Source organism: Melospiza melodia, chromosome 2 (genome assembly GCF_035770615.1).
Source record: "Melospiza melodia melodia isolate bMelMel2 chromosome 2, bMelMel2.pri, whole genome shotgun sequence".
Classification (NCBI taxonomy): domain Eukaryota; kingdom Metazoa; phylum Chordata; class Aves; order Passeriformes; family Passerellidae; genus Melospiza; species Melospiza melodia.
The window spans coordinates 75,391,470-75,417,266 of record NC_086195.1 but is presented as its reverse complement, the minus strand read 5'-3'; the positions used below and the strand labels follow the sequence as shown (position 1 = coordinate 75,417,266).

The 25,797-nt window shown below is 34.8% G+C and overlaps 1 protein-coding gene across 4 annotated transcripts in view; it reads right to left on the bottom strand.

Moving 5' to 3' along the window:
• The window catches only part of CNTN5 (contactin 5), a 611,453-nt gene that overhangs the window by 403,297 nt on the left and 182,359 nt on the right, over window positions 1–25,797 (bottom strand). For all 4 annotated transcript variants that reach the window (XM_063148896.1, XM_063148898.1, XM_063148895.1 and 1 more), the window contains one exon: window positions 17,972–18,111. The gene's annotated coding sequence lies outside the window, so the exon portion shown is untranslated. The remainder of the gene's footprint in view (window positions 1–17,971; window positions 18,112–25,797) is intronic.

Genomic DNA, 25,797 nt, shown 5'->3' with positions numbered 1-25,797 from the left:
CAATGCTAACCAATTGGAAAGCTATATGAAATAGGCTCCTTTCAATTTTAAACTCCTAACAAATGCTCCAAAGGCACCAGGTACTAGAAATTCTTGAATGAAAGTGTCATGATTTTTTAATTAGCTTTCTTAAAAAGAATGCTTCCAGAAGAAATACCTATTGTATCTCTAACTCAGCTGTGGTGATAAATACCAAGACATACAGAGCAATTTTATTTCTCACCCAGCATAATCAAAAGTGGTCATGAATTCCAGGGTAGACAATCTCTTGTTGCAGGGGTTGCAAAGTTGTTCAGGACAGACAGTAATACAGGAAAAGGAAACCTGTCAACCAGAACTAATGTAAAACAGTGAGTTCCCTTTTCCACCTCCATAAATTGACACCTGCTAAGTTCTACCTTTTAAACTCTTGTAAGATGAATTTTAAATCAAGGTACGCATTATTCTATGAGCGAAGTAAGGCTATGGATTACTTTAGGAAGAGAAAGGGTCTTCAGGAATCATTCCCAAGAATAAGCTTTCATGAACTCAGGCATATATTTTGGTTTTTGCACTAAAACAGCACTGAGTGTAACTTAAATGCATGAAACTCGTCAAACTTTTCATAGTGTTAAAGCTCTGAAGCCAGGAACTTTAGTGTGTTACATGAGAAGAAAACAGCCACATCTTTAGCAGTTTCTGGCCAGAAGCAAGACACTTCAAGGGTTACTTAAACTAATGCAATCACGGTAAAGAGGATTAGTCCTTTTTTAAATAGATAAGGCATTCATATAGCCTGTCAAAATCTCAAATTTTTCCCCTAATGTTAGGGTCCTAAAGGAGGCACACCTCCATTATGTCACACCATAGCTTTTGTTACTCATCTAAATTTGTATTCCCTATTGGACAACTCGCAAATTCTGAGTGCATTTTGAGGTGCAGAGGAGCGAAGAAACAGTGGTGAGTTTGTTTAAAATTAGAATGCTAGACAAGAAAAAAGGAACATTAGCTAAATAAAACAAGTTAAATTATCTCTATAATTAAGTGGAAGTGGAAAGGAGAACTGGTGGGAGAGCAACCCTATGAAGGACTTGAGGGTGCTGGTGGATGAGAAACATCACTAGAGATGAAATCAAGATTCTTTCCACGAGTCCAAGTATACCCTAAATTTCCTGAAGGGAAAAGACTGTTAAAACTAAGTAAAGTGTATAAGCATTTGCTTTTTCAAAAGCTGTCAAATTAAAAGCTCTTACATAACTCTAGTAATATAGAAAAATCTGGACACACTACTTGCACTTAGTGACATTAAAGTATTACAATTTTAATTTGCAGTTCAAAACAGAATTAGATTAACTTAATTAATATTTTATTCATTTTTAAAAGGAACTTTTAGACATAAGGAGGTTGATATAAGTTATATACAGTAATTTTAAAATAGTCTGCAGTGTTTTAAAGGAGCTATAAGTCTGCAATTGCTAAGGAATTTTTTAAAAAAACCAATAAATTTCAGAAACTGAAAAATGTGTAAATGTCTACAAACATTGGGTTTAAAATAAGTGAAGTCATTTGGGTTGACTATTGTCTGTTGTTTTGTTGCTTTCTGTTAGGTTTTTTTTTAAATAAATTGAAATCTTCCTTTGAAAACATAGGGATTGGAATTTTAAAATGTATGTCAGTAGGTGTATTTAATTTCTTGTTGGATTCAAATCTATAAATTTCTTGTCAAACAAACTATTCACATTTATTAAAGAAAAAAATGCACTAAACTGAACTCAGGATTATTATTATTATTATTATTATTATTATTATTATTATTATTATTATTATTATTATTATTATTATTAATGCAGGGTAAATATTTATTACTCTATTCAAATCCAATTATATTTACTATGTATGGCATGTTTCAGCATTTGACAGGAAAAAAAATTGCTGACAAAGAAACAAAAAATAAATAAATGCTTTCTCACTTCTCAAATGACATTAAATAACAATTCCATTCCAGAGTAAATATATTTGATTAACGCAATGACTTAAAGTAATGATTTGTTTTGCAAGACGCAGTAAATCTGCCATTTATTCACATACTGGTAATCACTCCAGCTGAATTGCATAAAGAACACAGAAATTAGAGGAAAGATAAACAAATGTAAATTGGTTATCACAAGGTAAATAGACTCTAATGAATTCTCTATCCTATGCAAGCAACTTTATCCCCATCACTCTACTTTGATCTTAAACCAGCGAACATAGTCACATAGCTGCTTAAGACTGACTTTAAGTCAAAATATTTACAAAACAGACTTTTAAATTCCTCCACCTAGACCCTAATGACTGTACCACACAAATCAATATGCACAGCTTCTTCTTTCTTGTCTACAATGTTGTAATTACCCCAACACTTCCAGCAGGTTTGGAGCCCTCCAAAAAAACTGCCTATACCCTTCAGCTCACTGGCTTTCTAGGCTCTTCTCTCCCTACCAATTTTAGACCCTAACAAAAAATGATTATGTACTAAGAACTGTGTCTCATAAGAGACAAAAGGGATGCAACCAGAAGATGTAAAAGGAAAATAAAAGAAAATAAGGTTGGTAGTGATGTGTAAACCTATATCTTCCTTTTGCCAAATCATTGATAGAAGGTTAATTTTTATCAAAAATTATTAAAATTGGTACAGAAGCAGCAGAAGGGAAATACCAGGCAAGTGGGATTGCTCTCTGTTGGGGTGCTCGTGTGTTCCACCTAGCAGAGAAAACAGTACCTGGGAAAGCGGCAATGGGACTGAACAGCACAGTCTGAGAGCCCGTTTGCCCAAACGCTGACAGACCTAGAGGGGAAGATGCCAGCAACTGCTAGATTAAATTGTAAAAAGGGACTTACAAAGAGGTGAGCTTGAAAAGAAGGACTGAAAGACCATGGCAGTTTTGGAATTCCAGGATCACCCTGCCACCATTGCAATCTCTATCTAGGGCTGGCTGAGGGTCCTCAACATTGTGGCCACAGGGAAGCAGTGAGGGCAGTGGTGATACAGACTGCAACCCAGGACCCACACCTTGTGTGTGCACCCATGGAAGCTGCCTCACCAGTGGATGGGCTGATATGGGTGTGGGCAAAGCCAAATGCAGGCAGCTCTCTCAGTGTTTTAAATTCCCACTTCCAGGAATTAGCTATAAAAAGCCTGTTCGGGAATTTGAAAAGGTTTCTTACACTTTTATGTATATCCAGCATTGTGGTTTATCTTCTGTATTGTGGATATTGATTCTGAATATAGGGTCCATTGATTGTTGGTTAATTAGAAGTCATTAATAATTCAATAAACCAGTTGGAATCAGATTTGATAGAAACCACTTTGAGCTGAGCAGTTTTTATGTCCAACATTGTTATTGACTTCATGCTCAAAAAATGTGTCTTTGAGCAAGTTCTAAACATATAGCAGAGAAGGAATGTTCAGGAGTTGGAAAAGGGAGAACATTCTATAACCGAACATCAAACAGAAGTTTTCAATAGTGACTATTGAAAGAGACCAAAGGTTGTTAAAATCAGAATAATGCAATAGTAGTGACAAATATAACAGTGTATTGGTAGATATATAGTATGGCAGGGTCAGAAGCTGACTACAGCCTTGACTATAGAGGTATAGTAGGTGAAGGCTTTAACAGTTAAACAGGACTCAAATTTCAGCAGTTTATTTAGTTACGTCAGTTTGGAGTAACAGCTCTTTTATGAAAATCCAAGTGAATGAGAAAATGTTGTTGTAATGAGAACAGCGAAGCTCTGTTTTGTTAAGTATAAGGATGCAATTTCTTCAGTACATCACATTAAAATATTTACATGATAAGGGTTAAATGCATAATACAAAGAGCACATACTCTAAATAATATTATTTCACACAAACGCCAATTTGTATTTATTAAGTTCGACAGAGTTACAACATGAAATGCTGTTATACATTCTCTGCAATACCCCATTTTGCAAAACCTTAGCAAGATGACTTCTAAAGCATGACACTGTAGTGTTGCCAAATGAAGTTGAATGTGTAATATTTGGCCAACTCATCCCAACTAGGAATTCCAGGTTCCTTTTATTGACAGATACCCTGAGGATGATTTAGATGTTGGTTGAACTGAATTCACTTCTGCTATTTCTTTTTATTCATTATAAACAGAGACTCAGTGATGAGGCTCAAAGCCAAATGCCTTGGGCATGCAGTGAAGTGAATGGAATAAGAACAACTTTTTCAAGTCTTTCTTTTAAAAAAAATTCGTATCTTGGACTGGCTGCTTCAAAAATGACAAGTTTTTATAAGGAAAGTTAACAATAAATAAATCATGCTTTCTAATTCATGCATGCATTTCTAACCTTCAACCACTGGATTTGAAATATGCAAACTCATTTTTTGTGAAAGGTGTATTTTTATACCATGAAAAATGTATATGTTATCAGTTAAATAGACACTACTGCATATGAATCTGGTAATTTCATTTCTAAGATAGGTACAGTTGCATTTATTTTAATGTGCAAATTCCAGATTTTCTTGTAGCTGAACATTCATTTGTCTGGAAGACTGAATTTATGTGGGCACTAATTTGTTATGGATAATGAATGTACTATGCAAGAAAAACACACATTTCTTCTATATAAGCCAAATTCTTTTTAAATTTAGCAGCATGACTGATTACTTATGTATGACAATTACCATGTTTTAAAATAGGGTAATTTTATAGTTACTTATACAGAGGTCTTAAGAATTATAATTATTTAATTTGTGTTTATCAGGAAAATCTATACAGACAAAAAGAATATATGCTGCTAGATTTCATACAAGAACAAAAATATTAAAGACAAACATTTGGGTTTAAAATGAAGCAATTCTTCATCCCCAACTGAATTATTACTCTTTTGCTGTGTTGAAAAACAAGCTTCTTGTACAAATTATGATGTACACATGGGAGTTTTAATAATGCTGATGACTTGGTATAAACTCAGTAGGATAATCGTATATGCTCATTTTTCTTTTACAAAAGAAAAAATAAAAATAAGCAATAAAAAATATTCAAATATCTCTTACTCTTCTATTGTTTAAATATATATTTGATAGGAAAAAGAAAGGCAGAAGTGGCAGTTCAAGTTTTAGTTCCTAACAATAAAATATAATTCTCACACAATCCTCTTCTAATATATATATATATATGAAATTTTAAGAAATTACCCTATTTGCTTGTCCTATTCCTATTTATCTTTTGTGCTCTGGTTCCCTGATCATTCTAGTGAGTTAAAAGTTTGCAATATGTGGCTATGACTTCTATTTGTTCATTAGTTTGGTAGATTATTTGACTAGCACCGCTGTGTATAGTTTTTCAGTTTATTTTCACAATTTATAGTGAGTCACTTGCTTTTCAATTAACATGATGTTCCCAGTCATTCTGTGAGCTTTCTTGCATTTGTCTACAGATAATGAATGTTCATTTATCGACTGATATTGCTTTAATTAGATCCTTTCTGAGGGTTTTCTGCCACCCTTCCTTTCTTACTCCACTCTCAGATCTTAAAATGGATTTTAGCTATGAAGGGAAAATTCCAATTACAGTGGTAATTTCTGACTGATGAATGAGCTCTCATGGAGGGCAAGGAGGCTCAACTACAAGAAGGAGTTAAGCTGTTTGAAAATAGGGATGCCTGAGACAGAGGGCTGCTTTGCAAGGGAGTGAAGCATTTCTGAGTGCTGAGATAAGGAGCAGCCTCAGCATCATCCTGCAGCCATCCTGGGATGAGAGCACTCAGGAGCCATGTTTCACAGCAAGTGTGGACTGGAGGATGGACCCAAGGGTGGCCTGGAGTGCCCCATACCACTGTTCTTGCGACTGCTGCTGGTGCAAAGGTATACAAGGATTCTGCCTGTGATGCCTCTCTGCAGACTCCATGTAGAGTTGCATACTACCGTAGGACTCAGCACATTGAATTGTTTATTACCTTTTAAATATATATATTTGAGCACAAATATGTTTAATCTGCTTCAAGGCATGCCATGAAAATTCCCCAAGAGCTAGCAAACTGATTAGTCACTCTAGAGTTTTGAAAAGTTTAGCTTGTTCATTTGTTGTGCTTGGTTTTCTGGATTGTTTGTTTGGTTGGTTGGGTTTGGGTTTGGTTGGGGTTTTTTTGTAATATATTTTCTACAGAAACACAAGAAGGAATATTCTGTACCTTCTATTTCTATGCTATCTCATATTGTCTAGCTTTTCTTAATCCATATCACTACTCAGTTCAAATTAACTTTGAAGTAATTTTTGCTTTTTTACTGAAAGCTAATGTGCTCACTCCAAATTCCCTGTAGTAGCAATAGACATTGTGTCTTTGAAAAGAATACACATCTAGAATTTTTATAGGATTCTACTTCTCAGACAGACTGTATGCTGTTCTTCAAGTTTGTAGAAATGTCATGGACATATGCAACTCTTGGCACTACTGAAAGCTTTGCTATTAACTAGAATTTGAACTAGGTTTTCGGTGGAATTTGAACTAGGTTTTCGGTTGGTGGTTTTATTGACTTTCTACTTTCAAGGTCTTTTATAGCAAGAAAACTAGCAATTCAGATTTTCAGCTAAATTGCCTGTTGTTCCACCTTTCCTCCTATTGTAACAATTTGGATCAAAGATTCTATTTCTACAAATAATGATATAATTAGCCTGTAAAATATTTAAGATTCTTCATAAGTATTTTTATTAGATGGGTCATTGAAATGGAATAGGTAGATCAGTTGATTTATCAACTGAAAGAGAAACAGAGAAATTTGAAGATTGGTTTGTAGCTACACTATAATGGGAAAAGCATACTGCTACTTTACTATATTACTTGCAGTCTCTTGAGTTCCTTCTCAGCAGTAGCTATATGTTTCCTGCAAGCAGTATTGCTCATGGGACATAGCAAACAGATTTTCATACAACTGCATATGCTGGCTGGGACTTGAACCCAGCTGGAAATGTTTCTGAGTCCCTAAATTACAGAGAGTAGCTTTTGTACTTCCATAGTTTCTGTATAGAAATTCTTGTCCTCATCAAATGGAGTTCCTTTCCCATCTCCTTTCAAAGTTCTCTAATTTTCATTAGTGCATGATTTAAAGAGTAAAGGATATTTTTAATGAACCAAAATCCAATTCATTTTTTATTACTTGTTGCATTTATCTTAACAAATACTATTAATTAGTTTTCATCACGTTCGTGAAATAAATAATTCCTGCATCTAGTAAAAATGGCAATGTTCAGTGAGGGGCAAACTGAACCAAATAAATAGCACAGTTTCTCTACCCCACATATCCACTTTCCAATTTTGAACTCAGGAAGGCAATGAGGCAAATATATTTTTACTAATCTATGGATGTCTCCTATCCCTCCATAGGAGAAAGCTCTGCTTGAAAATTTGCATAACAAAAATAGTTAAATAAGATCTACGGATCAGTATATCTTGGAAACTGAACACATCTCTTTAAGTACACATTAATTACAAAAAAATGTGACATATTAAAAGAAAAGGAGAGCAGTAATTGATTTTGTAAATGAATTTGTATAGAAATACATATGAATTCTCGATGGGTGAGACCAGTATGGATACACCAAAGCACTGCAGATACAACAGCAATGCTCAGAGGGTAGCCCTGAATGTGAGCTCACAGACCGTTTGCAGAAGTTGCATAGCCAATGTCACCTTTGCTGAAACTCCAGAATAACTACCTGCAAAACCTGAAGATCTACCTAAAGAAGAAAGAGCTTTATCCACTACATTTATATCTCTAGAAAATCCTCCAGTATAGGATATTATCTCTATAGGGAAGTAGGTAAGGGAATTTGGACGAAAATAATGTATTTTTCTATGCTTCAGAGTCCAGCCAATCATGTGACTGAAGATGCATCCAGTCTGCCTACAGAAACTGCAATATTCCATTGTCTTTATTTTCCTAAATTTTAAAATTAAAAAAAAAAAGTTCTTTCTGTTTGAAAAAATAAAACAAGCATTTACCTCACATTTACTATGGAAAGCTAAACAAAGATTTTTCTGTTTGAAGTGAGTTTTGCTAGGGAATGGTTTGCACTTGCCAATGCCTTTCTGTTTCCCTTCTGCCTGTTCTTAGGATGTCTTGACTCCTTTGTGTTTCTGAAAACCAAGGATTTCAGTCTAAACTAACTAATTTGGATTGAAGAATTTTCAAGATCAAATTTTGAAAGTGGAATTTTGCTGCATAAAACATCTGAAACACTAACAAGGATTACTGTTACAAAATTTATATGTTACGTTTTACTTGATAGAAATAGTCATTTGCCTAAATTTGTTTTTATACTGCCTAGTCCTCATAAACAATTAAGGTATAAATTCTGTAAAAGATTCCTTGCACTTTAAATAAGTTAACATATCACTTTTATTTGCTTACTGTATGAAATGTTATGCTGATGTTTATTTTCATTTTCCATTCAGGGAAGACTTTTCTTGAAGGAGAGGCTTTCAAAGTCTGGCAAAAATGGGAATAGAATATCAAAAGCCTTGTTTTACAATATTCAGGAGCACCACTCACTTTATTGCATGCAATCACAGAAGCTCTTCCCTGAAATCCGCACATATTCAGCCTATCAGGTAACATTTCCATCCAGGCTATTCATCAATAGATGTGTTTCCTTCCATATTTTATTGTTTTGTAAATAAATTAGTTATTTCTTTCACCAGTAATGTTGAGATTTTCTGGTCAAAGCATTTTTTTCATCCACATAGATGTGAGTTTTTATTACATAGTTATGGCAGACTACTTGGTTTTTCCTTAAATAAATGTAGACTTAAAATTTTACTTGTCATTTACAGATAAACAAATCCCTAAATGTAGCATCTGAACTGGGATGATATTTAAATGAATATTTAATTACAATACACTTGAGGTAATAGGATTAAAATTAAATTTTAATTTTTGTGTATCAAGAACCTAAACCCCAGAATACCTAATGATATTTTAAGAAAGCTGTGTCCCTCTTTCATTTTTAGATTTAATTGAAAAGAACTTGGAATAAAAGAAAAGAAGCACTAAAGAAGCTACATTTTTCCTCTTTTGTTCTACAATAAGTGACGAACTACAACTTCCATTTAAAATATTGTAATATCACTTTCAACTTTAAATCACAAAGACTATATACTATGTTTTTAACATAAAAGAGACAGTTTAAGCTTTTAAAATTCCTTAAAAAAAGGCAATAAAAATAGTGCAGTCACTTATTCACAAGATCAATTGACTCGTGTCTCATATACAACCACTCTTCTCCCTTTCTGGCTAGAAATAAAACTGAGAGAATCACCCTATAAATATTTTCCCTTCTGAGATATTTGCATTAGGATGATATACATTTTTCTTCTGAACATACCACCTTTTCATTCTTGCCTCCAGAAGGAACACAGTGAGCAGCCCACATGTCTATCCATTTTGGAATCTCAAACCACGAGAAAACACTCCAACCACATGCAATGGGCAAGCAAGAGATAAAGCCATGAACTAATGGGGAAAGTTGTGCAACAGCAACAACAAAAAATGATTATTTACTAAGAACTGTGTCTCATAAGAGACAAGGGATGAAACCAGAAGGTGTAATAGGAAAATAAAGGATAATAAACTTGGGAGGGATATATAAAGCTGTCTTCCTTTTGCCAAATCACTGATAGAAGCTTAATTTTTATCAATTTCTTAAGGAGTTCTTCAGTATGTTCCCTGCCTTGAAAGCTGCTGCTTTGACGGTCATCACATTCCCAGTTTGGTTTCCTGGGAAAGCAGAGGTGTGCGTGAGAACCTGGTGTCAACCAGCGTACATGGAACAGTCTCATTGAGCTATTTCATTTTGGAGCATGAACTGGGACAGTTCATACTCATTTTAAAGTAAGCAAACAGGGATGTCTTTTGCATCAGTTAAAAGTTGCTTCTTTTTTTCTCTTTTATTCTAATAAAGAATGCAATATTTACACAAAACTGTAGCTATGGAAACATCACCAAAAAATGCAACCAGAGAATTTTCCTACAGAAATGAATTATACCAATTGTTCTTGCCTTAACTTTTATCTTGCTCTGATGTTTCTGATTTCAGGAATTTTAAGAGGAGTTGCATAATATCCTCTTTCAAGAAAAAAAATCCATCCCTTTGGATGCAAATGTCTGAAGATCAAATTTTGCTTTTGGTACATCAGCAAGAGTCTGATTCATGCTCCTGTAAATTAAAGTTGGTCTCAGCTCAAAAAAAATAGTACCAATGCAATCGTGATTCTAAATATTGTCTTATGAAGATAAAGGCTGCTTAATTTCCCACTTCTCCAAGAACCATCATATCTAGAATACTGCATCCAGTTTTGGGCCAGTCTGTAAAAGAAAGACAGTGATCAACTGAAGAGAATACAAGGAGGTCACAGAGATGGTGGGGCTGAAGAAATTGCTCTTTGACAAGGGTCTGAAGGAGCTGGGCTTGTTTAATTTGGAACAGGGTTGGCCTTGCAGGGATCTACCAGCAGACACCAGTGCTATGGGGAAGTCATTGAGGAAACATAGCCAGACTCTGCAAAACAACGCAAGCTGGAAAGATGAGAAACAAGAAGTATAAATTTAAATAAGAGAGATTCATCTGAATATAAGGAGAAGTTTTCCACCATAAGGAGAGATTGATCACTTCCCATTCTTGGATGATTTCAAGACCCAACTGAATGAAGACCAAAGCGTCTTGGTCTGACCCAACTGGATGAAGAACTCAGCAGTCAGGCCTGACTTCCTTAGAGCTGACCGGCCATGAGCAGAAGATTGGACTGGAGACTGTCCAAGGCCCTTTTTCTACTTAAACAATATGATTGTATGAAACTGCATTTTATACAGAGCTATTTCAGTTTACCAGATTTGGTAGCTACCTAGTTTATTTCATGGGAGAAAATCCAGGCAGACATCAGTGACAAGAAGTTATTTTAAAGTTGCCCAACCAATAAATATAAAGTCTATACTCTCCCTGTGAAATCCCATTAAAAGACATGAAAACCTAGGTAAAAGCCAGTTATGTGAGTCTGCCAAATTCATTAACATTAACTAATGAGACTGTTGAATTCTAAAATTGTTTGTCAGGTGGCAATGACAAATTTTATAAGACAGAACCTGCAGAATGTTATTAAATAGTTTGCAGCTCATTTCTATCTGTATCAAATATTAGATTAAGACAATAATAATGTTCATATGCATTTGAAAGAATTAATTAGAAATCCTGTTTAGAAACCCCACTGCATATGTGAAGAAAAGGATAAAAATGGCTTTCATTCTGAGAACTTTAAACAGGAAAAGTACTTCAGCTATAATAAACAAATAACAATAATTAGTATAATGACAATATATAATACTGAGATTTGGTTTTTCTCATCCTGTCAAAGCAGAAGTAATTATTTTTCCTCACAAAACTGCTGCTAAAGGAGTTGTGCTGCATATTAGGGATGTTTAATGCTTATTATCAGAGTCTCTGTTACAGAATGTAAAGCTTCAATTTTTGTGTGAAGCTGTGGATTTTCTACTATTTTTAAAAGCATTCCAAATGATGGAAATATATCTCATTTGCTAAGAGCTGGTCTCTACATGTCTCTGCAACACTTGAGCTATGAATTTGAATTCAGGTTTGAACACCGAGACAAGATCAAGATCTGTTGGCAGCCCCTTTCTCCCTCTCTCCTTGTAAGGCAGCATGGTATAAGCATTTTTATGGCACTTTATTTGGGGTCTTTGCAAGTCTAAGAAGATAAAACAACATTTATAAACATATGCTTTGCAAATACTTGTGAAAACTTGAAATGCAAATGAGTGTAATACAAAATGAGAAACATGAATGGCATATGAAGTTGTTCTGAAACATTGTGCCTGTATAAACTGCATAATGAAAATTTTACACAAGACTTTAGCTCTGTCAATGATTTTTCATTATCAATTTCAAATCATCAGTTTTCTGAATTTTCTGTACTCAAAAAAAAGAAAAATATGGAAATCTTCCAAAATTTACCACTAGCTCAGTGATTGCTGCATCTATCACCCAATTATCCACCTAAAATGGTGATAATTATGTTATATCTGGAAAGGCGTGGTCAATGAGCTCTCTTCAAGATTCAGTGCTTCTGACTTTGAACATTTTGAGCATTCACTACTCACAAAGTGTGTGTGGCTAAAAATATAAGACTTTCTCCTCGTCATTTCTTAGGAAAGGGTGTGTGTCTGTGTAGTATCTGTATCCATTCCCAATATGAATGAGTGGCTGCCTTGTAGCTAACTTCAACCTGGCTGGTAGGAGACAGCAGAGCAATGGGCACAGTCTCCGACAGCCAGGTTTGAGACTGGACTCACATATTCACTATGTGGAAAGTATCCATATTTTGGTCTTGATGGAGATTTTAGAGTTGTTTTTAACAAACATTGAAGGCTGCTTGGACGTTATTGGCTTGACAGGCTTGACTCATTGCTGCTTTCATGAAAAATATGGTGCCTCCCCAGATCCAACCAAAAGTGGGGTTGAGGCCCCAGCACACTTAATTTTGTATGTTGAATTTTTGTATTAGTTTATCCTTCAGCAGTGGGAGGTGGCACTCTCAGTGGAGTGGCTCTGTGTGCAGTTCACTCTTGTTCTCACCAGGATTTCTGATGCTGTATCAGCACAAGAATTCACCTGCTTCAAAAATTTAGGCATGCTTTGTAGCTTACTGTGATTGCAAAGCCAGTCTGATAGCAAGATGCCTTGGAAAGTAGAAGTCTTACTGCCTTGAAATTTCCCTTAAATCTAGTATATCGATATAGCCCTAAAACAGAATGGAATGAAACAAACCAAACCCAGAATGTTTTCCACTGCATCAACCAATTAAGCATTGAATATATGATCTGTAGATAAGCCACAGGGAAGGGAGGGTCACAAGGAGAGGACTGAACCACATCTTTTGCAGTGATTTTTCATTGGTAAGACTTCACTGTAATGCCAGACTGAGCCTAAGTAACTATCTTTTTTCTTCTTTGGATCACATTGGGATGCATAAAAGGTTTCTTGTATGGAGACAGATTTATAGGAGATCTGAAACCTGCATACATGCAATATGCTAGACTAGTATTTCTATTTTCCCTATTGTGTGTCAACAGAAGGCAGTGAACCACTATTATATGTTGCATTTTAGATTCTCATTAGCCTGAGTAAGCTGTAAACATATATATCACAATTTAATCCATCAAATTATGTGCTCAGTATTAATGAAAACTGTACTAATAGCTGAATAATTCAGAACTATAGTCTAATAGGACTTCAGACATTACTCAGAAGACTTTTAAAAAAATATATTAACATAAAGTCTTAATTTTGAAGTGCTTTAACCTTTGTAAACTTACAGAAAAGCAAAATATAGTATTTCATTACAAAATTAAAATAAAGCAAACTGTCGGAACATAAAGTTGAAAATAAAGCAAATGGGTTCAAGATCAAAAGCCTTGAATATTCTAGTTATTTCTATTCTAATTATTTCTATTTCTAAGTAGGAAAGGGAAGAATCACTACTCATTTCAGGCCATAAAAACATTAACTTCCTCAGAACAGAGGCATGCTTTTTTCCAACTAGATGTCAGTCATATAAGCCCCAAACCTCTTAAATCCTATTTTTAAATTAGTGTGTTTCTATTAACACTGCTACCTATGGTTCTCCTGTCTATATTCTCTCCCCACCTTGAAAAGAAAGTTGTTACTCATGTGAGATGATTCAGCTGCTAGGAAAGCAGGTGCTAAACTGCTATACTTTGCATCCAGCAGGCAAAACATTTTCTGTAAGATTGAAATTCGAGCCCTTAATGTATGAAACCAAAGGAAACCTTTTCTGATGAGAATAATTATGTCTGAAATAGATTTGATGGCATTTTCTACCTCCAGTACTTGTAATTCTATAATTAAGGGAAAGCTATTCGGGTGACCTATATGCCCAATGCAGGGTTGAATGGCCCTAAGTTAGAGAACCAATAGCTATACATGGAAAGCTTAACCAAGTCACTGGAGTATAGTTAGTAAACTTTAGTATTACTCTTAACATGATCTTTGCATTTGTATGGAAAAAGTATGATTTCTACAGGAACTTAAATGTAATTAAAAAACCCCAACCCAAAGTATTAGATGTAATCTCAAAAATCTTTTTTGAACACACTAGATTAGGAATCAGTGGGAATAAATAGATCCCTTTAGTTCTTCAAAGTTAAGTAGGTGACATGCAATAGCAAGTTATCTCAAAAGCAGGATTCCCAGGCAGAATCTCTTTTAAAAATAATTTTTATCCAATTTGATTGGTGAAACAATACATGTTCAAGGAGTCAAAATTTCTTTAATTAATATTTAAACACAAGCTCCCTTTTTCATGGTAAAATTCACATAGTGTATGTAATTTAAAGCTTATTGGTTCTCAAAAAATTACATGAAAGATAGAAATTCAAACCATCAGGATACAATTTAGAATCGTCAATTTTATGCTCAAAGAAATCATATTAAAATCATTAAATGATCAAGAGCCTGAACACCTTGATTCTCACTGGTAGTAAGACTTTTTCCTTAGCACTCTGTAAGCTTGTGCAGCACAAAAGTAATCACAAAAAAAAAAAATCTCCCTAAAAATGCTATATTTATCCCTTTTAGAGCCACAGCCGTTTCTTTTTTAGTAAGGAGAGAGTTCCTGTGGGTAGCTTTACCTGGCTACATGTCAAGAAAACAGCCTTGTTTGATAGGGAGAACTGCCCCCATGGAACATGAACTGGCAGAAAGCCAGAGTCAGTAAGGAAAATTCAAAATCAGTTGCAGCAGAGCAGCAACCTAAAGTATCAATTTTCAAAATAATTGAGTCATTATTTAACACATGGAGTACTCAATAATACATTTTTTTTCCCCCTGAATAAATTATAATAACCATTAGAAGTGAATTCAGTAAACACTCTTTTTCACCCATAGTTTTGAGCGAGTAGAATTTCTGGCAGGTTACTCAAATGGGTCACCATGAGTAGGATAATGTGGCAATCTGTTATCATTAGCTCTGTTGGAAAGGTTCTGAACACACTAGAGAGAATTAAATGACCTGGAAAACTCAGTCTATGGAAAAGTCTATTGTACTCATCTCCTTTATTTCCACCTCTATGCATCACTGGAACAGTGGAACAGCAAGATTTGCAGTGGTGACAAAGATAAAGGTCATTTTTCAGTTTCTCTTTCATCCAGCATGAACCATTTAGGGACTGTTAAATTCCACACAATCAGAAAATGACTATTTTCTGTCAGATCCTTCTGCTCTCTTGGTGTGTTAGCTTATTGAAATCTTCACATTTGGAAGACATTGCAGATTTGTGTTTTAAAAATCACTGCTACTTTTTTTCCGGACCATCATTGTTACAAGTGTCAGAATTTCAGATCATGCAAAATAACAATGTACAACCCCCTACATAGCCCATTTTAGCAACTGTTTTTCCTAACCAGTGTAATTTTTTCCAGCAAAACTTGAAAGAAAGAGCAGTTCTTAACAGCTCTATTAAATCAAATCACCATGCCAAGACCCAAATGGTCAAGATAAATACTATAAAGAGAATGACAGATGATTCAAAAACCTGCATGAGAGACGTTTCTATTGTTCATATAAACTTTATTGCTGTTTTCCATTTATTTGAGTGGTTAACTTTAAACAAAGTATGCAACTTTGATGTGCATCAGCTCTACTTATTTAACAGTTTTGTATGCAAACCTTATTCCTGGGAAATCCAACTAAAGGTATATCCGCATCAATTAAAGAAAATAAACAGGGAATCAGCAGAATCTTAAGCAAAATGAAAGAAATCTTTTGCATTTTGGGAAAGGGGAGATGAACATATGCCTTGACCTCAAAGTTGAGAAAAAAATTCAAGGGACTGTAGGAAGGGAAGCTCAGGGTTTTCCCTAAATCTGCTTTGTTTCACACTCTATACTTACTGAGAGGCTGAGGACATACACTACCAAATATATGATTTTAACAGCATATTCTTCACCAGTAAATAAGCAGCTCCTGCTTAGGCATAAAATTATACCAAATCTTTCCTCTTTATAGAAACATAACAAATTCACTTGAAATTTATCTTATTTTTTCAGTAGGAATTTCTGTATTTGAATATTTTATAATTTATGACAAATGATTATGACATGGATTTAAGAAACAGACACAAGACTCAGTTCTATTCTGTTGTAACAGAGGATGAATTTAACGTCTCACACAAAGGCTGACAGGTCAGAAGTTGGTTCTGTCACTTGATATTATAGATTAACGTAGAAAGAATATCTACATAAATGATCCTGAAATATTTGTCAAAACTTGACTACCATAAACTTCCAGTCTAAAGACTAACAGAATTCTGGAATAGTATACACAATTATTTAGGCTATAAGAAATCGTTTTGAGAAACACAAATCTGTGGGAAATTATGTCTTTCACATTTCATAAACAATTGTATCTCTAACTTATCTTTTCTCTTCTTTAACAAGAAAGATAAGAGAATGATTTTTCATTTATCTCTTGGGAAAAAAAACTTCTGCCCTTTTCTCTTCCCCTATCACTTTTTGCTCAAAACTATTAAAGACATCTCTAAGATTACAGAAAGCCTGCTTTGCGTGCATTCAGAACCAAAATATTTTTATATAACAAATGTCTTTCAATAAATCTTCTACTCTTGTAACATTTGTGGAAAAAAAAAAATTAAAAACCAACAAGTTAAAATTCACTTGCCAATCTTTCCTATGCTTTTAGTGCAATACTTTTCCAAGGGCAGGAAAAAGACTTGAACTGTGTTATTTTTAAAATGACACTGTGAATCTACTCATATTAAGTTCATCAGTTCTAATTCAGTTACGTCTTTTGGAGGTCACTGTCTCTCTCATTCATTACAAAGGCTTTCTGGTTCTTTGGTATGATTCTCAATTAGTTGGGTAGGCAGGTAAAACATCTGACATCCAACAGTGAACTATGAGCTTCCAAATATGTTTGCACAGCCACACATTACACTTTAGCAATCTCTTTACCTTAACCCATTAATAAACCATAGTTTGAGGTTAAGAATAAAGACTCAACTCAAAAATTAATTAGAGGTGTTATGAACTACATGTTCATGAGTCATTCAGCTATGAAATGATAAAGCACACCAGTTAACAGATAACTGCAGACATTTACTCCATCTCCTTTCAATCTGTGGCTGTACTCATGCTAAATTGAAAATGAATAACCATTGTTCATCTGTGTAGTGAATATCAGATTCAAATTACTCAAATCTGCAGCTGCTGCATCACAATGATTTGTATCACAACAGGCTCTTGAGCAAAGAACTTTCTGTATTCACCTGCTTCATTAATACAAATTTGTGTTTATTCAGTACTCTAGCGAGTACTCTATTATACAAACCACTTAATATAAGCTGTAGAAACCGTAACTCCTAAAAGGGGCATTATCCGTGACCTTCGAGAGGTTTACCTTTGTGGAACTCACTTGTCATATCAGAGTCTTCCAGTAAAACTCACCTATTCTAGACCTAGATCAAGCCCCATTGAAATACTTGAGAGATTAGACATGCAGTATAGACTTTGTGACTCATCCACAGAGATTTCTAAAATCAATTATATGGAACTAAACATGACAGAAAAATTAGATTTCAAAATTAATTCAGTGCATTCAGGTAAAGAGTATACCGCAGTCACGATTTTAAACACTTTCAAGGAGTGGTAAGCACTTTTAAAACAGAACCTTTTGCAAACTGATGGTGTAAAATAAAGCAATATCATCCATAAAACTAGATTGGGTTTGTAATCTCTGTTCCATTTGTGACCTTAATCAGTTTAAATTGCTCATGAGAGCATCTGTGTTTGAATTGAACTTTATAAACCAATAAAGGCAAAAATTAAAAACAATAAAGATATCCCAAAAGCAGTTTTGTCTAAATATCCAGTACCTCAATTTCCCAATTGTCTGTACAGAAGTTGTTCTTCACAACAGAACTGATCTCCACAGATTAGGTCCTGTATGAGTGAAAGCCGACGATGCTCAGGCGCTGCGCTGGATCCAACAGTATTAGGATTCCCTTTTCATAATCTGTGGTGGGGGAAAAAAATGTTACACGTGTGTAGAGCTGTTGTGAAAGTGTTAGATGTGTCAAACTTTCTTCTATGTGGACATATGTTCATTGGCTCTTTATGTTTCATTACTTGCCTATTGCATGACATGACAGCGCTGGTTGGCTGTATGAGTTTAATCTGAGCTACCTGTCTTGCTTCAGAGTGGATATAGAATGTAAAAGTTTGTTTTATGCCGTTTGGTGGGAAAAAAAACTCCTTATTTCTTGCAACAAGAACAAAAAAACATTAAGAGAATTAAGAGAAATTAAGAGTTCCTCTTTATTTGCTACCCTTTAAGAAAAGATAGTGCTGGGAAGAATGCAAAATGTACAGATTCACATTATTAGCCTCTTATGTTCAGGTAGACTCATCTATAATGGAAGGTATGTAAAATAATTTCTGTTGTTTGAATTTAAACCAGCTCATGAGCATTCTTGTAAAGATGTTTTCTCACAGGAATTTTTTAGAGTGACCTTTTTCACATAGCATGCAATTATGACTTTGTTGATTATTTCATTTTCAAGGTACTCATTTGAAAATACACTAGAGGCATGTGTCTCCATTTAGCTTATTATCCTAAAAAAATAGAGCATGGCTTTCTTAAAATAATTATTGTTTGAACTATTCAATCATTAAGTTAAATTGACAACAGAGAAATCACAACACTTTTAATAAATTTGAACAATTGTTAGCAGCCTCCATTAAGAAAGCAAAAAACCCCTTACCATTCCCCCTCAAAAACCAACTAAGCAAACAACCTGCAAAAATCCAAAAAGAAACCTTCCCAAAGACCCAAACAAAAAAACCCCTAAAACTCAAACAAAAAACTACTGTTGTGGTGTTCATGGGCATTTAGATTAATTTTCACATAAAGGCTAAAACACAGTCTTTTCTGTAAAAAACTGTTTATTAACTAAACAATTAACACAATTGTATAATGTTAAAGCTTTTCCTTTTTTCATTTTCTTGTATTCAATCTGATTAAGTTTTTAAATGCTTCTTCCCTTGACTTTTTCATTATTTCATCCTGTCTAAAGGAATCATGGGGAATGTCTTTATGTTCTGGTTAACTGTCTACCTCACCTGTTATCCTGGGGAACCAGCAGCATCTATTGAATAGTTTTTGCCCTCCTCAAAACAAAGCAACCAAACAAATAGCCAACTAAGGGTCCTAGTTATACCTCTTTATGTGACAGGCAGGAAATGTATTAGATGTCCAAATTTCTTCTACCAAAACACTGTGGTAGAACTGACTATCAGTTTCATAGCTAATTCACATAAGAATTATGAACAATCTTCCCTCATTCTATTAGCTTTGGAGTTTGAATTAAAAATTTTACTTAGACCTTGCCTTTGGAAAGGCACGGAATTCAGGGACTAGAGAACAGATTTGACTTACATTGCATATTTTGAAACAAACAAGCAAACAAACAGTATAAGGGAGAAAATCTGCTGTCATTCCTATTAATATTCTTGAAGTCCAGCCTAGAGGACAAGAATTTACTTAGGTGATATTACAGCTCTGCCTCGTACTGCTTGCATGATTCAAAGCTGCATCTGCAGTCCAGAAACCATTTAGATCTATGAAGCAAAGGAAGGTAATCTGCTCATCCTTCTTTTAGAGTTGGTTCACCCAGCAGAAAACAGTGAAATTTTATAAAGATTATGAAGACAAAGATTAATTCCCATCAATTCCCATCTCTGACAGAAGCACTTCCGCACAATCACCCTTTATTTCATTTGACTACACCAGGAGCTTCTCCAATCAGCACCTGGATATTGATGACCTCAGCCCTGAAGCATTTAGCTAAAAGTTAGAAAAAGCCCTAGATACTTCTCTGAGTGGAATGGATCCTGTAGCCCAGTGAATAAGATGTTGCTACAGCTATCAGCATGCCATGATCCTTTTACAAAATTTCAAGGCTACAAGACAGCCATGTTTACTTTGCCTGAACTTCTCTTACCTAGCTAAACTTTGTTATGAGCTCTATGCTAGAGCTGTAACAGCAATTTTTGAAATTTAAAAGAAGCTAGGTCTTATTTAATTTTGCTTTTGCTTATCTTCCTATGGTAAAATTTTCATATATGTGGTAGTAACAGATAGTTTTTCTGTATAGAATCTGATATTTATGACTATAAAATAGCAACATAGCATAGAGGAATACGGTTGTGGTGTGGAGAAACAGACCTTGAATGGTGGGACACGGGATGCAATGCAGAGAGGGTAATAAGAAATAGGATACAAACTGATGTTCCAGACCCAATGGCGATAAGCACCCTACTAATGATCAGCTAAGGTAGTATAGACCTGCAGAAATCACTTTTAAATGCATCAAAGAGAAAAAAAGCACATAACTAACATATGTAAAGTATGCCATAATTAATAATTACAGAAGAAGCACATTTGAAAAATAGTGACAAATAGCAAGTTATGAGAAAGTTGGCAAACATAGAAAAACTCCTTATGTGAGTCTAAGATGAGGAAGAAAACACCCACAAAATTACATTAAACGGCTGAAGCTTCTCCCCATGCTGAAGACAAGATTTAGATGCATGTGTTGGGAAACCAAACTTAATAGGACAAAAATGTTATCAAGATTGTGTACAAGGAAATTTCAACTTCATCTGTGATGTTATCATTTTTGTTATTTTAAATTTCTTTCTTTTTTTTTCTATTTATCTGTAAAGATAGGTACTGAGCTAAAAAGGAATCTTCAAGAGACAGTTAGGATTTAAATTACACTAACAATAAACTACTGAATCTACATAAAAATATGTTTCTTTTTTTGACCATAAAAATTATGCTTTTTCACAGCACATTTTGAAACTCATTCCTAGATATTATTAAGCTGATCAATCATTTGCCTGCAAAGCTTGTGGCTTCACCTGGAAAAGAAAGACATTGCTCTTAAGAATCATTTAATTTGATTCTGATAATTTTATATTTTTTATTTTGTAATGGAAATTAAAAGCAAATATACAAATTGCCTTTTGACAATAATAATGACAAATCCCCCCTCTTTGTACAGTTCAAAATTAACTTTTTTGTTTCCTTGTATTACTTTCTCTTTTATAAGTTACAGAGGTATATATCCATGACCTGGTTTGAGTGTGTGTCTATAATATAAGCTAGCATTTTGTGTCCATCTGTATCCATATGCATTTATTTTTTTATTTATTTATTTTTAGGCTGATTTAACATGAATTAACAGGAATAATGATTTTTAAACTACTAATGGTCACAGGTTTCATTTTAAAAAACTTCTTTTGTTATGAAAATAAATATAAATCTGTGTTACTTTCAGCTGTGAACTGAATGTTAAAAATATAATTTGGAAAGAAATGTTCCACAGTTACATGGAAGCATGATGCATTAAAAGGAAAAGAATCACAATTTATTCAAACATTTTATTAGATATAAACATCTGCAGATCACTGAATTCCACAGAAGGTGGGCTAGCCATTAGGTTTCAGCAACTGAAAGAAACAATAAATCACAGCTTTTACTTTTACAGCCCATTACACACAAAGGTCTAAAACCTTTCTATTTGCAAGCCTCAGAGTACTCCAGCTGCAGAGTCTTTAACTTTCCAACTTTCTGTGACTAATAGATGTTATACTGTAGAATGAACAGGAAATTAGAGTGGAGAGAGGTGTAAAATCAGTATCCTTAGAAAGGCTGTGCAGGAGGGATGTGAAGAATAGCTCACTGTAGGGCTATGCTGTCTCCCAGTGATCCTCAGAAAAGACAGATTACATTCTTGTTAATGACCATTTAAGAATCAGTGGATTTCTATATGTTAGAAAGGAGAAGCAGTTATAAAGTTATTAAATATTGTGGAAGGGCAAGGTAGGAGAGGCAAATAGAGAGGCAATAGATTCAGCAAGGAATTTCGTTGAGACCTGCTGTAGTTGGAAAAAAAATAGCCAGAGAGTTGTATAGATCTTTCTCCTGCTTTTGACCTCACACAGGAAAGTTACGCCCTTTTAAAATTTCATTCTGTGTTGAAGGGTAAATCCTTTATTTTTCATTAAAATATCTTTTCAATTGACTTGCCCTTCAGAATTTATTAAACAAATCTACTATTTCTGATGTAGCACAGTTTGGAAAAATAGTTATCTTCTTATCACATGTCTATTCAATAATTCTACCTTTTTTCTTGAAGTGGCCAAATCAGATCTTTCTCCCACTCAGTTTAGCCTTTTTCCTACTGCGCCAAATGGGCCCACAGCCCCTAGCTACTCTGAAAACGTGTCACGGCATCATCAGCTGTGTGGAAAAAAAGCTTTTCTAAGAAACGCAATACCTCCCACATTGAACTAGGGGAAACTCCAGGCTCCCTCAGACAGATGAAGCAGCTTTCACTATCTGTGTCTGTATTACAGGAAAGAGGTTCCTGCTGTGCAACCAGACTACCTGGTGACTGCAAGGCAGACGGCACCATCCTCACAAACACAGTTTTGATAAGATCAAAGACTACTGCGTTCCTAAATGTCCTCTGGGAGGCCTTGTACTGTAGGGTACACTGAAGAATAAGCTTGCTCTAAACCGCTCCCCCCACTTCCCTGCAGAATTTCTACTGCGTATTTGAGTTTCAATCCTGCTTTTGGAATCTCACTGCAATGTTTTCCATTTAGAGTCTTTTTTTTCTGCTATTTTCTTCAATCTATTTCTGGTACTGTACAGTCTTGACAGGTGAAGATTACAGACGGTGTAGATATACCAGATATATCTTAATGGCAAGAAATTCTTCCTCAGAGTCCTTATCAAATATACTGTCCATTGCTGGTCATATTTCAGCCCAAGCCTTTTTAAAATACATTTTAAAATAAAGCACATAAAACTACTACACGAGTTAGCTATTTCTCCCATCTCACATTATCCTTAAATGTCTGCTTTGAATAAACCCATAGAGAAATCAAATGTAACACAGGACAGGGTTTCTACTGGTTTAGTTGGAAGTGTGAAAGCATTTCTGTCCTTTTGTGATGGGCAACAGTCTGGTCAGCCCCAAGGGAAGCTGTGTCTAATTCTGACCTTAAATTTAGAATAAAAATATTCCACTTAGAAAACAAACTTCAAATCCTGAAGTGATGAGAAATTATTTACTCGCACAAGGGAATGATAGGTACCACACAGTCCTCAACCCTGTCCTTTGTGGACTTCTCCAGTAGGAAAATTTTCAGAAAGCGTGTTAATCAAGGAATTTATTTTAAATATATGCACATATCTCAGTAATTTCAAAAAAATAATTTAATAATACATTTTTTATCTGGTAGACAGAAGTAGAGATCATTATTCAAGTTCTTAAATACGTAGCAACATGTTCATCTTTAAATGATATATTGATATTCAAAAGTAATTTTTACTGACTACTTCCATCTACAAACTTCACGAACAGTAAGATGGTATCCCAGAATAGTCCTTCTTGCCTCACTTGCATTATAATAACAATAATAATGGTGTCTCTAATATCTGTAACACCCACAACTGGTGCTGTCTGCAGTGTACCATGATTTTTTTCACAATAGAAGTTAAAGTCCATTTTTCAGAAGGAAAACCATGGACACATGAATTAGTAAGTTAAAGGTCACCAAGAGCTGATGCCAATAAATATGAGGTTTTTTAATTGTCATTTCCAGTAAACTATAGAGCTCAGTATTGGAAGAACTCAATTGCTTAGATGTAGATTTTGAAAGAACAAAATTATATGGCAGAAGATAATTGTTAGCTGTACAGATGAAACTTTGAGGACACACACTCAGCTCCTAAAGATCATTTACAAATATTGTAAGTGGCATAACATTTGACTTCTGTTTCCTGTTTCTCTAACATCAGGAGATGTAGAAGGTGAGCAACACAGTGCTGCATGATTTACTTGGGGATTTTACTCTGAGTCACAACTAATACTAAGATAACTTTGTGATGCAAGCAGCCAAAAAGTTTAGAAAGTGGAAAAGTACTAACATAGAAAATTCCTGTTGGTATGGAAGCCATGAGCCTGGGAACTGGGTCCTGGAACAAGAAACATACTGAAAAAGTGCAGCTGACCTCTTTAAAAGTACAGGCGAGGAGCCTGGAAAGTGGTGACCTCCTGTGATACCATCAGTAAGTGCAAACCTCAAGAAACTGCAACTTAGACTCTGAAAAAGTGGAAGCAGTGCTGGAAAACAAAATTGGGCTGGACAAACAGAAACATCGCAACTTTTTTGGTGGTCTGGATGAAAAATAGACATCAACAACATCTACTGGCTGCTCAAAATGGTGTGTTCTACACCCTTTTATATCTCTAGAATAGACAAAGAACTTAATTTTTATCCAAAATAGAGCTTCTATCTCCCTGAAAACTTCCCATGCTGCACATGTTTTTAATTTTGTGAACAAGTTGAAATCTACACAAACTTTCTACAAGATCTTAGACTCTCATTGAGGATACCTGGCTAACTCCAGAGTCCATGATGTCAATCATTTTTGAAGTCAGACTCGTTTAAGGTGTTGGTTGCTGCTTCGGGCCCACTTTTGGAGTGGTTTCATTTTGTCCTTAAAAGCTCTGGCATGGCTGGATCTCTCTTGGTGACTGGTTTGTCCAACACTTCAACATTTGGCCAATTCTGAAACCTAATTCACTCAAAACTGGTAATTTACATCCATATAAGTAATATGTCATCTTATATCAGTGAGAAGTTGCTTCACTAATGAAAAACTAACAGTAACCTATATTAACTATTGGAAATTTTTATATTGATTGTTTCTATATGATTGAATGCTGATGCCATTGACTGTTGTCATGCTATTGCTTGTTAATTTATTATTGATAGCTGATAGTGATTTTTAATTGTTATATATATTCCCTTTATTGATCCTTTTTACATTTGCTAGTGATGATGTCTGTGATAGGATTCTTGCTGGTGTTGATTTTTGTAGCATTTTTGATACTCTGTAATAATGTAGACAAATTTTAAGGAATTAAAAGCTTCCATCTTCTTGTGTGTTACAGAATCCTACAAACCCCTTTGGCAATTTCTGTGTGTGTACAAGCTGTGTAACCCTGGCACTGTTATTGAGTTTAATCTCACCTTTTTTTCATGCATATTGTCTTGTCATAGTGCCATCTCCTCCAAGGGATCTGTCATGCAACTAAGCTTCTTCCAACACAGTAAAAATAGGTATATTGATGGAGAAGGAAACTGTGAGAGAGTTCCTTGGCCAATATTGTTTTCCAACTCCACTCCAACAGGATCTTCATATTTATATATAGGGCCACCTTTCTACCACACATGATGTTTCTGCTGCTGCATCATTGTTAGTAAAACAATACCCTTTAGAAACAAGCTCACTGGTTGTCAGTGCAAGTACTGAGCTCATGGTGGACTCCTCTGAGCTCAACTTCTGATGCATCTGTTTGCTCAGATTCTTTTTAGTTGTGGAAAGATACTTATTTTCAAATCTAACCAACAGGATGTTTTCTTTCAACTTTGTAGCCGCAGATGATTTTTCTTGGATATTTATCACTTTCTAAGAGGAAAGACAGAATTATGACTAATTGTGTCTCTCTTCTTTTTGACTCATTATGCACACAATAATGTGGATCAGTGTGCAGTGAAGACTGACTCGAGTCTTGTTTTTCAGAAGACCTGGTGAATAGCCATAGTCTAGCAAAGT